Source organism: Urtica dioica, chromosome 5, assembly GCF_054948205.1.
Source record: "Urtica dioica subsp. dioica isolate 48M chromosome 5, U.dioica_male_clone48M_v1_H2, whole genome shotgun sequence".
NCBI classification, from domain to species: domain Eukaryota; kingdom Viridiplantae; phylum Streptophyta; class Magnoliopsida; order Rosales; family Urticaceae; genus Urtica; species Urtica dioica.
In genome coordinates this window covers 2954820-2967697 of record NC_142760.1, presented here as the reverse complement: position 1 = coordinate 2967697, position 12878 = coordinate 2954820, and positions in this window count along the sequence as shown.

The window sequence follows — 12878 nt, the reverse complement described above, 5'->3', positions numbered from 1 at the left end:
CCAATCAGCCATATCCCTCACAAAGAGGACAACACATTCACCAGTCTTCATCTTGTTATCCATTATATGTTTAAGCAATATATAGTTCAAAGCCATGCTGAAAATAATAAAATACAAGTACACAAACTAGTTTTCGAAAAGAAAAACATTCATCATATAATATTTAGGAATTAAAAACTTAATTCTCCATACAAGTACGGGGAAAAAAAATACTAATCTATAAAAATATCCAGTTTTTATATTCCAAGGTAATCCACCAATAGCCACAGTCGGTCACATTATGGTGGCGTAACGGAGTGCACCTAGTGAAAATGAGGAGCATCTCAGATTAGCAAGCAATCGTGGTTCATGCATATTCATAACTATGGTTACTAACTACCCATGTTTTAGGAATCGTTGGCCACATCAGCAACCACCGGTTGGATTCATGCATGAGTCGACCCAACATTTCAGCAAAAAGAGTTTAGCCCAAACGTACTGACGTAGCCAGTACACATCGGATTCAACCCTCCCACCTATCGTCATATACACAACTTTGGTACTGGAATCAGAAAAGCCTGTCCTTAGGAGCAGATCACCATGTTTATAAAACCGCCGATCAAGCAGGGATCTTTCATCCTCACGGTTTTGTGGCAATGTTGGAGACCTAAGACTCAATATACTTCTAGTATTTTAGTTTTTCCTAGCATTACATTAATCTAGGTGATCCACTCGTGTTAACTAAATCATATTAAAAACTATAGTGTTTCTAAGCTACCGTTAAAAACAATTAAGTTTCGATATAGCTTAGTGATTAAGAATTTCGTGACATCTAGTCTTGATTATCCTAATAGTATTCCTTCACAGAAAAGCTTACAGCGAGGAGGGAAGACATCATCTTTTAATAATCCCCAAGCTTAGCCTCTTATCGGCTTGGTGACAAAGCTCTCCGATCCGTTCAACTCATTTATTAAAACTATCCTAATCCAATTAGATAATTTATATTTAATAAATGAAAGCCCATGATAACCCACAAAAACAATTCTAACTTATATCATATATGGCAAAGCAATTAAATAAACAAGCATAGCAAGTATGGTTTGATTCGGTTTGATCGTGTCCTAATTGATTCTTTATAAATACTAACTTGATGAACCTATTCATATTAGTTCATGGATTTTTATTGAGCACATTCTTATGTCTCAATTGAAAAATAAATCAATATCAAAATGATTTATTTTTCTTATTTTTGGAAAAATAATTTAATGAATAAGGCCCAATCTTTTGGCCTTTACAAAAATAAATCGATATAAAAAATCACTTATTTTTCAATGTTTTAAATAAAATTTATTGGGGCCCAGCCCATATAATTAATTTAAATAAAACTTCGAAAAAATTAATTTTTTCGGCAATTTTTTTTAATTCGGTTGGGTCTTGGGACCACCGGGCTAACGGGCTGCGACCCGATCAAATCCTTGAGCCTACTTGCCAAGGTAGGACTCAACAAGTTAGCACGGACCATGAGCCACGAGGGAAACATGGCTGAGACTCCTAGTCTAAGGGTAGGCGGAAATTTCGACAAGGTTGTCAAAAAAAATTCGACTTCGTCGTTAAAGTAGGATGATCCTTCCTCCGTTGTGGCTGTCCTTCGGACCATCATGTCTCCTCGCAGTGAGTAGTCATCTATCCGAATTTCGCGACCATCGGATTTACAACAATAATAATAATAATATTACAAAAAACCTATACCCTTTGAATTTCGAATTTAACAAAAATTCTAGAAAAACGAGAATCAAAAGATCTACGATCAACCACGAATCACAATTCACATAATTATATATTGAATTACATGAATAAAATATCAAAACATGAATTCATATAAACCATATTAAATTCAATTACTAGAACGAATCGATTAATTAAGTAATACAACTAGTTCTGATACCACTTGTTGGTGATTTTAGCACCTCAAATAACTAGTTAAATGCAGAAAGAATTAATTACGCTATCATAGGCTAATTAAAACATGGTTATTAACAAGATCTAGATTACTTAATTAATTGATATTAAGAGCCTTTGACAAGCAACCAATATTTTAATGACAAGTTCATAGGAAACTTACAGTTTTTTTTTTTGCTCAGCTACTGAACTCTTCAAGCTTTCTCCTAATCCGTCTTCCGTCCTTGAGTTCCTCAACGATCAGACCTGCGAGCATTTCTTCACAGACTTGATGTGATGACACCAAAGTCTTCCGAGACGTAATCTCCGAGGCGAATAAGAAATGTGAGTGGACGACAATCTTTTATCGCACTGTGATCTCAAATAACGTTTTTAGATCACACCGTGTTTATGGGAATGGAATCACGGAATTTCGAGGGGAGAGGGAGAGAGAGGAGAATTCGGCCAAGAGGAGAGGAGTTCTCCTTTTGGTCGAATTCTATAGCTGATCAATTAGGTTAATTTTTGCCTCTCATGAACCCATTATTTATAGTATTTGTAGTAGTGAAAAGGAAATATTATAGAATATTCTCGAATACATTATTTCCTTTTATTGTGTTCACACTATCTGTTCACATTATCGATTTAATCTCAACCCTTGGTTCTCATCTCATGAATCCTACTTTTTCTCTCATTCATCAGATCAGTATCTAGGATTTTATATTATATGAAAATATAAAATATTTTATTTGTTGAGAGAATATATGAAAATATTTCTCCTAAATCTTCTCCTAAAAATAAAGACAGAATATAGGAAAATCTTATTTCCATATATATTATTCTATCTCTCCTTTATTTTAGGAACAACAAAGAGAAAAATTTGGTTTTTTGCCTAACTGATATAATCGGCCAACAAGCAGTAAGGGGAAGCCGAAATTTTCTCAGTGCAAGGCCCAATTGCTTTAAACTCATTTAACTCTTCTTTACTTGTCCAACAATAAATAAATAGTTTATTTACTTGATCCAACAATAAATAAACAATACTACTATAAATATTTATTTAATTTCGCAAATAGCCGTTTTTTCAGAATTAATGCTGTCAATCACCATTATAACTTTGTCAGATAATAATAATGAAATCATTATTATTAGAAAGTTCTTATTCGCCTATCTCGAAGCCGAATCGGGGACGATGCACCTACTATTTGAAGCTTAACAATCTCGATCAAAAGACGAAATAGTTATTTCTCTTTTACGTATTGATTTGTCTAATCTTGGTTAGTACTCCACCGTGTAAGCCAAGACTGCACTCTTCTTTAATACTAGAATTATATTTACTCATTGTGAAGAGTGTCCACTAATTTAGTCAATACGTGGTCATGATCCTCCAGGTTCAACCCGTATCGAGATAGGTCAATTTGTTCTGTTATACCTTTCTCGTTACATATATACCCTAAGCACAGTTGCTTCCCCAGCGAAAGATTCTTCCGAACGTAAACCAACTTCGGAAGTGTGCGCAATCAATCGATTATGGAATCAACCCTTAGGGGACAGAGAAATTTTACCTTCTTTCAAGAAGACTAGATTCCGTATATGTAAATCACTTCCTCCTACGACCATGTCCCGACCTCCCAAAATACCTATTTAGTCAGCGTTCCATTAGTCTTTAACGTGGTGAATCAAAGAACCCGGTAACATGATCTAGAAGTCAATGATTACTTCAGGATTTAGATAAAGCGTCACTGTGATCAACCTCGGCTAGTGCATCGTAACGGTCCTTAAACGATGCGTCTATCCAAACCAAAGCATGTCCAGGTCGTACACCTTTTTCAAGTGTAGAATGCTCCCACTGAGTTATCAACCTTCACTCATGTTACACATATATGACTTTAGATATGGCTTTCCAGGCGCATATCAGTCATCGACCATGTTTTAGTTCACCGCCCGAACTCGGATGCCCTGCATGCGACTCAGTTTAATACGGAGACTATGAAATGATAAATGTTTGATAAATCTTTGGATTAAGATACTCTCGCTTTCAACTCAAAAAGATAATAAATGTCAAAACTTTATTTTATTAAATATTTTAGCGAGAAGTTACAAATAATATCTTCTCGTGGGCAAGAATTTCTAACGATCCTAACTAGATCATCCCATACCCAATCTTTCCTTGATAAAGGATTGGAGGGGTTCTAATGTGTTGAAATAAACTCAGTTAGGTGGTCAATCTAGCTACATCACCAAGGCATCCTAAAGATTCGAGACGTACGTTATGGGGTCAAAACTGGTAAACATAAAAACTTGTACAAACACTATCACACTAAAAAAGGCCATGAGTAACAACCCCATGTATATGCTTAAAAATGACTCACCCCAAGGTCGCACATCGCGTAGTCGAAGTAGACCTTCCTGGTGACGCATAGAATCGTGTAGGGATCTCTCGTTGGAGGAGAGTGCTGCAATACTCGCTAAGCATCACGAAGCATCTCTTTGGATAAGGAAGTGGTGGCGTGTAGACTTGTATCGGTGGGGAAGGCTTGACCGCGAGTGGTGTAGATGAAGAGGCCTCATCTATGTTCGCCTTCGGGCTTGCAAGGGCAACACCACTTCGGTGAGTGACGGCGTTGATGTTGGAATTGATCTAGGGTTTAAGAAAAAGTTTAACGCTTCGGTAAGCGGCGGAATTTTAAAAATTTTCTTTTTCAAGTAAAACAGTTTTTACTAACCTAGACAAAGAGCAAGCACATGTAAATAAAAACTAATATGAGCATAATAAATTTACTAACCTCTTTAGAAGCTTGAACGTTGATGAGCCTTTGGAAGGTTGAAAACGTTCGTCTCCCTCGTTGCACGTCTCTCTTCCTTTCCTCGCTAACTCGAGCAACCACGGAAGTTTCTATCACTAAATCACTCAAGATAAAAAAGAATTAGTGTGTGGGCACTTTTTAAACACTACGACTTAAGAACGAGTCTTGAAGTCGCAAAGCTAAACACTAGGTCAAATGAGGACCTAGGTACCAAAACAATAAAAACGAAATTGAATAAAGAGAGAGAGGAGAGGGGTGACCAAGTCTAGAGAGAGAAGCTCTCAATCTCTAAAACTTTGGATGAATGAAATGTGTGGAATGAGGCTCCTATTTATAGGAGAGGTCTCACCTTCAATAAGGTAGTTTCCTCTTCTATAGAATATCACATATTCATGAGCCAATTTCCTCTTTTCCTTTATGAGGCACACGGCCAACAAGGCTTCTAGAAGGCTTGGATTTGTTTCCTCTTTTGCTTCCCCTTAGCCTTGGCCAAAATTCCCTTATGCATGCATAGGAAATTTGTTTCCTCTTTTTCTTTTGGCAAGTATCTTGATACATTTATGCACAAAATATTCTCTCTTTCTTTGGGTATGTTGGGCGCCCAAGGTCATCTAGAAAAGGTTTCTAGAAGCTTTTCCATTTGTTCATGACAACATGAAAAAGGCCCATTTAGAATTTTCAATAAAATTCTTATGAAATGAAATTAATCCATAAGGCCCAATAAATCTAATTTTGACCGAGTGTTACTTGTCATCAAATGACTATGTCAAAAAATTTATTGACATTCATTTCATCATATGTCTCAAAAGACAAAAATACCATTTTGACAATTTTCGAAAAACTTGTCTCGTTTTTTTTTTACTTAGCTTCTAGTTTAACTATTCCTACTCGATGTGATTCGTGATAGTGACCTCATGGATCCAAATGAACAAAGCTTGAGCTAAACACTTGGACTCAAAAGTTCACAAACCTTTTCCAAGTTTAGCTTAATGTCAACTGACTCCACTAAAGAGTTGACACTGAAAATCTCTCGGTTCAAATGAATTTATTTTCTACTCAAGAATTCAACCTAATTGTAATGAGCGGATCCACAGAATATTATCAGTGTTTACCCTTCATGAATATCATCAGCTAGTCGGGATTTACAATATTACCATTTTACCCTTCTAGCTGTTATTTCCTCAACTCCTTTGTCGCTTGTGAATAAGTTAGAAACAGTGTATTGACGAGGAGCTAACAACTCACATTGTTTCATCCAAAAGAGTCAAGGCTCAATTTGGACACTGGCGAGTTCATTTATTCACATTCCAAGGAACAAAGCATGAGGTGATATACATTGCATTTAAGCAATCTTGTACATGAATTCCATATCTATGAGAACTTCACAAAGTTACTCATGACATTCTCACAACTTAGTACTTCACCAATAGGCCCTGTTCGGAATCACATAGTGAGTTCGAACTTTGACTTTCTCAAATGAGAATATGTAAGCTGTGAAATGACATGTCTCATTTCAGGATTAAGGTAAGCACGATGCAATTCATACGTAGTGACTTCGAGACATAAGAGGTTAAATGGTTTGTTCTTATTCTGTCTCTAGAAGTGCACTGGTCAATTCATACGTTGTCTTTCCGTAAGTTGTTAAGTTTGTTTATGGACTAAAGACTAGTGTTTTATCATAAAGCTTCAAACAGACAAGGAAGAATGAATGAACGTTTCAACTTTTTATTAATGAATAAGAAATTACAAGCAAGAGTCTTCGTGAGACTTTATTACATCAAATGTATAAAATAAAGACTACAACTCTTCTTGTGGGCACCATTGACAACAGTTGATCCTTCGGATTCATCGTTGTGTTGCTTGGGAGCTTCCCTTGCAGTCGAGAATTGAGGACTTCAGCGATCTGCCCAACCTATGTCTCGAGATTTCGGAGTTGATTGGATTGGTTCTTGAATGTATTCCGAGTCTCCGTCATGAACACCGCAAGGATTTCTTCGAGGTTGGTATTGGGCTCTTGCGATGGGTGTTGGAGAAAGCCTTGCTAATTCTGGAAGTTTTGTGGTGGCCTTTATGGCTAATTTTGTGGCCCTTTCCACGCATTTTGGTTGTAATTATTTCCCTCCTCCATGTAATTGTTATTGAAGTTTTGGGTCGGGACGGTTGTAATTACCCCATAAAATTTGTGTTCGCCATTGGACCTGTGATTCCGTGCGGGCAGTGACTGGTGGTGTGGTTTCCATTGCACCAGAAGCAATGTACAATGAGGCTGCGTGCATGACATTCACCGTTCTTCGACTCTCTGCTAGGTGTTCTTGCACGGCCGACATTTGCGCCTTTAGAGCTTTGATCGCCTCCATGTCTATAGTCGACTCTTTTTATTCGGGGTTTCATTCGGGGCTCCTGAGAATTGATGATGTTGAATCATTTGGATTGTCCTCGTCTTTATCTCAAAGCTTTGATCTCTCCCGATGGCTGGCCTCCGAATCGCCGAGCGGTATCCTTGGATCGTGGGCATGACATAGTTAATGAGTGGCTTTTCAGTCTCGTTGTCGCCAATGATCGCTAGCCTTTTCTCCTTTCGATTTTTTTTTCAAATTTTTTTCGATTTCGTTGACGATTGGAAGAAGACTTGTATCACTGTTTTTTCACGTAAACTTTCAAAACAATGAAAGCAGACACAAAAAGAAAAGTGATTAAAAACAAAAATTAGAAGAGTTCAAATTGAAAACTAGCTAATCTAATAATGTTTGAAGATTAAATCCCCGTTATTTTATATCTGACTAAACAAAATTTCACAAATGATCACTTTTTCCGTTTGTTTATAAATGTCATTTCGCTGTGTACGAGCATGGATGCTCTCCGTGAGAACTGGCTCCCGCATTATCAAATTAGGCTCGAAATCAACAACTAGAAATTGGACAAAGTTTCGTCATTGACATTTTATATTTAGCATGCGCGAAGATATAAACCAATTGACAGAAGAGGAAACAAAAATAGTTTTCCAAGCTAAAAATGTTTAATGAACATCACACGAAAATAACTTTGTGACATTTTTTTTTCTTCTTCTCTTATGCGTGTAGAATACGTAAGCGGAATGATCCTTGGCAACACATTTTGGTCAGACCAATTATATGAAGATGAAAAAAGTTCTCGAAGCCGACAATTATATGACTTCATATAATGATAATGGAATGTTGAGTAATAAACTAGTAAAAACCCTTATTTGCTTCTTCATTTTTTTTTTCTTCTTTATTTTGCTCAGCATATCACTAGAATCCAGTGATATGTGCAAAAAATAATATCAATGAAAATATGCCAACGAAATTAATTTTTCTAATTCCCTTTGGGGATTAAGGTTCTAGCTATAAGTGGCTATGGATGTCTATGTTTGTAAAACTTAAAGTGCTCTACGTACACGTGAGGATCGATTCGAATAGAGTTATAAAGCATTCAAATCAGTTTGAATTAAATGCATCATTTTCACATAAAGAGAATTATCGCAATGAGTTTGATGACTTTTCAACTAAAATATATGTCCATCACATATTTATTGACTAACTAGATACCTTTTATCGGGAATTCATTGTAAATATCATGAATAGTTTATTATAAAATTCAATATTTAGTCTCGTCCCATTTCCAAACTAGCGGCTACACGTAGAGTTGTAGAGTGCTTTACAGCTTAAAGGTTGATCCTATTCCTATTTAGTTTATTCAACAGTCTCATCATCATGTTAAAAGTGCAACATCATTTATGTAGACTTTATATAGTTATTTACTTTCAAAAGAAAAACTTAAGGAGATAATATATACAAATAAGGGTAATTTAGCAAAATAACCAACTTAAACGTTGAAAATTGCTAAATAGTCAAGGTTTCGTAAATAGTAGGTAAATAGCCATTTTTATATATTTACAAACGTAAATATCAAGTAAATAGCCACTGTCATATTAAGCCACGTCATCATATATGGCTATTTACTTAATATTTACCAAACCTTGGCTATTTAGCAATATCAAACGTTTAAGTTGGCTATTTTTCTAATTTTTTTTGTACAAATAATTAGGTATTTAGTGTCTCCGAAAAAAATTAGATAATTAATCATATTTATATTTTCAAATTATTATATAACCGTATTTTCGTAAATATCAGATAAATGACCACAAATATGATGAGACATTCATGGTTTGCCATTTCATTAAAAAAAAAAATGATGATGTATTTGCGTCAATTTACGCGTGTAAATACATGTACATGATCATTTACCTAGTATTTACGAAAAATTAGCTATATAGCAATGTAAAAGTGTAAATATGACTATATATCAAATGAATCATAATATATATAATCGATTTCTACAAATCTAGTTAGCCACTCAATCTGCACATATATTTATCTTTTGTGAACAATAGTTTCACAAATAATAATATATGCTGAGACTCTTTTGAGATGTGCAAAAATATACTTGGTAAAAATTATCTTCTTTGTTTTATGTTGTTTTAAAATTTTATATTTGTTTTTAGTTAACATTGATAATTCTATAGATAGTATGTTATGACCAGGTTAGTTGCTAGAGACTTTTATACTGAGTTAAAAGCTTGATACTTGAACACTAAAATGAACTTTGCAGAAAAATTAATAACTTTTGTAAAGGAAAAAAAAAAATCGCAGCTAATAAGTCGTTATAAGCTTAGTATTTGAGAAATAGTTTATAATTTATTTTGTTCAGCCTAAACTAAATTTTGACCCCTCCTCTTTCCGAGTCCTAGATCTGCCACTGGGCGACGCCATTACAACCGTCGACTTGGCTCGTGCTTCGGGTGAGTTGTTCAAACTGGTTAGGTGAGATGGTCAGTGGGTTTTGTAGTTCCTCTTAACTGGTATATATACGACTCCTCTTACGGCTAGTGTACTATGTATTTAGAGGGACTACGCATTCGTAGAGAAAATGAATTTGATACCATTATGACCGATGGAGACATAATTGCCATGGCGATACCTATGACAAGGCTGATTTAATTGAATATTCTGAAGTTCAATTGAAACGTGAATTAATGTATGGTAAACGAGCATCGCGCAATGGTCGTCGACATTAGAAATGTACATCTCAAGTTCACCTCAAGGAAGAACGTAACTCTGACTAATGTTCCGCATTTCATGGAAATTAGTGGGACCCTTGTTAGTGGAAATCATTTGGGAAAACAGGCAATTAGATATTTGAATAAATTGGGCAATTTTTTTTTTTTCTACTTTAATGGTACATTTATCGGCAAGGGCTATTCTGGAGAAAGAAGAGGCAAACTTTGTATCATTGGGATGTTAGTACTGAATTTTTTAATGCGCTTGATTCTATTTTTTTTTATGGCACGATTGATTAATAACACATATTGGAAGTCACATTATGAAAAAGATTAATTCAATTTTGTTTAATTTCAAACAAATAGGATGAGTTTAGTTCTTGTAAATTTTGGGGGATATGTAAAATGATTAAAAAAAACTTTTATATAGTAGAAAAAAATTCCAAGTTGCTAGTTCTTGTACGCATGTGTGAATTTAATGTCATGTTAACTTGTGATGGAAATATCTAGGTCATTTATTGAGAACTGATATATATCCAAAAGAGGATAGCGTAAATAGCGTAGGAAAATGTAGGTGAAATTCTATTTAGCTAGAGATAAAATGTCTCACACAATGTAGAGTGAATGTATGCGACAATTTGTTCCGATGCAATAGATGGACAAATATAAATAAGTGCATAAAAATAAATGACACAACGTATGATAACCCAGTTCGGTGCAATGCGACCTACTCTGGAGGGCAGTGTGCCCAATGGAAAAACATTCACTATATGAAAAATAGTCAATAGATCAACAATGCACTTATAGGATCAATCCCCGCTTCAAGACCCTTTTCTCCTATAACTACCTGTGAATCTCAACTCAAACTCCCCCTGAATCTGAGCTTTCCTCACTTTCACTCTCAAACACTCTCCCAAGTGTTTGTAATCTTCGATGTCAATGTTCGTGAACACTCAATCACGAAATCAAAAAACTCAAACAATTCTCTAACACTCAATAGATCTGGAATAATGTCTAGAGAATCACACCAAACACATCACACAATTAGTTTCTCAGGTCGCCGATCATGAACGTTTAAAAACCCTAAAAGTATGAATGTGTGCATCAATACTACTAAGGGCATAATCTTTTCTTTATAGTAGTCAACACCTCTGGAAGTCATATTAGGGTTTCCTTACCCATTCACGCGAATAAAATATATGAAGAAGATCTTCCGCTAATCATTCTGGCTAAACAAGAAACTTGCTAAAAATACAGTTTTGCACACAGCGGCCAAGGTGTCTCAACATATCCTATAGCGTATTGCAAGACATCTTGTCGAGCCAACTTACAGTTAAAAATAAGTCAACAACACACGTAACAACAAACTCTCCCTTTGGCTATTTTTAGGCAAGCACTTCCAGTGCAGTACTCATCAGACAAAGTCTGAGTAAAAAATAAATTGGTATTCCACACAGAGAGACTAGCAAATAGAAAGTCAAAATATATGACAAATTAATTACCTCTCCCCTTGATTGCCTAAAAAAGGACAAAAGTCAAGGATCAATCAAAACAGAGGGAGGCCACAAGTCTGATAAACACACAGAGTACTAAAACATACATCAGAATTCAAGGATTGAAATAATGTTATCATTGCAGTACCGGAACTTAGATTATGCTGGTTTTCCATGGTAAACCAATGGTTTATCGTGGTATACAATAAAAGAAAAAGGTAAATTGTATCGTTGATGTTATCGTTACCATCGTGGTAAACTATTAAATATTGGATTTACCAAGAGGTATCTAGTGAACAAATGAATACACAATCACTTTTAATACACACACCATTAAAAAAAGAGATACAAAAGTTAAAAAAAAAAGTAGATTTATATTACATCACCAAACATTATACTGCAATACAATTAAATTTTAAAGATATATATATATATATATATATATATATATATATATATATATATATATATATATTAGCTTATATGTACATATTTTAGTAAAACAAAAAGCATATGCACGTTAAAGTAATAAGGCATATCTATGCCAATAAATTAGATTCTAAAATGCTTCGTATAATGTTACAGCTACGTGTAATTTGCTGATATAATGAGTCATACTTAAAAAAATCATAGTGTCAGTGTCATATATCATATATCAGTGGCAACGTTAGCACACATACTAATATTTTTAAACTCTTTTTTGCTTTGTTATTATTACTATTCTCATTTATGTGGCCCTGTTCTTTTTTTGCTCTTCTTTCTCTTCGTCTTCTTCTTTCAAAATTATTATGATAAAGGTCTTCAAAGTTTTATACTCATTAAAGGACACCAATGCAGGTCTGTTTTTATAAATATTAGCAATTTCCGGCCGTAATCGGGAGGAAATAAACGTGCGAAGGTCGGAAAATGTTCAGAAGTCGCGAAATTGGCAGTATATAGTGAAAATCATACAGCGCAATGATGAAAAGTTTTCTTCTCCTTCCCGATCCGTTTTGAATATTGGTCCCGATTTCCTCTTAAATATCATGATTTTTTTTGCGAAAAACCAATTGAACCAACCCGGGTTTCACGATTCGGAAACCGGACCGTTTTCCGTTCTGTTTACTACGGTTTTTAGAGAAAGGCATAGTTTTGTAGCAACCGATGCCGGGACTCTTCAAAACTCCGGTTCCCTTTCGATTTCCGTCCGGTTTCTACGGAATTTTAATCCTTGGCAGAAAAAACACCAAAACCTGAATAAAGAAGTCTTGAGCACACATACGAGAAACATAGAGAGGCTGATCCACACAATTCAGCCATAATGCAGAGTCTTAAACAATAAAAATCAGCGGCAAGAATCCGGAAAAACAACAAATCAACAAACAATATCCAAAAGAGTACATACCAAGAGAACCAAATCAAATTCTTGGGGCGAGAGAACCAGAAGTACCATCACTATTGCCTTCTGTATCAATGGATGTGCCAGAGTCTTAAACTTCTTCATCTTCATCTTCTTCTTCATGAGTAGCAGACGTGTCCTCGGCATGAAGGGCATGCTTGGAGGATGAAGCACCATTAGTATGCTCAGCAAGGGTTAACCTTGAT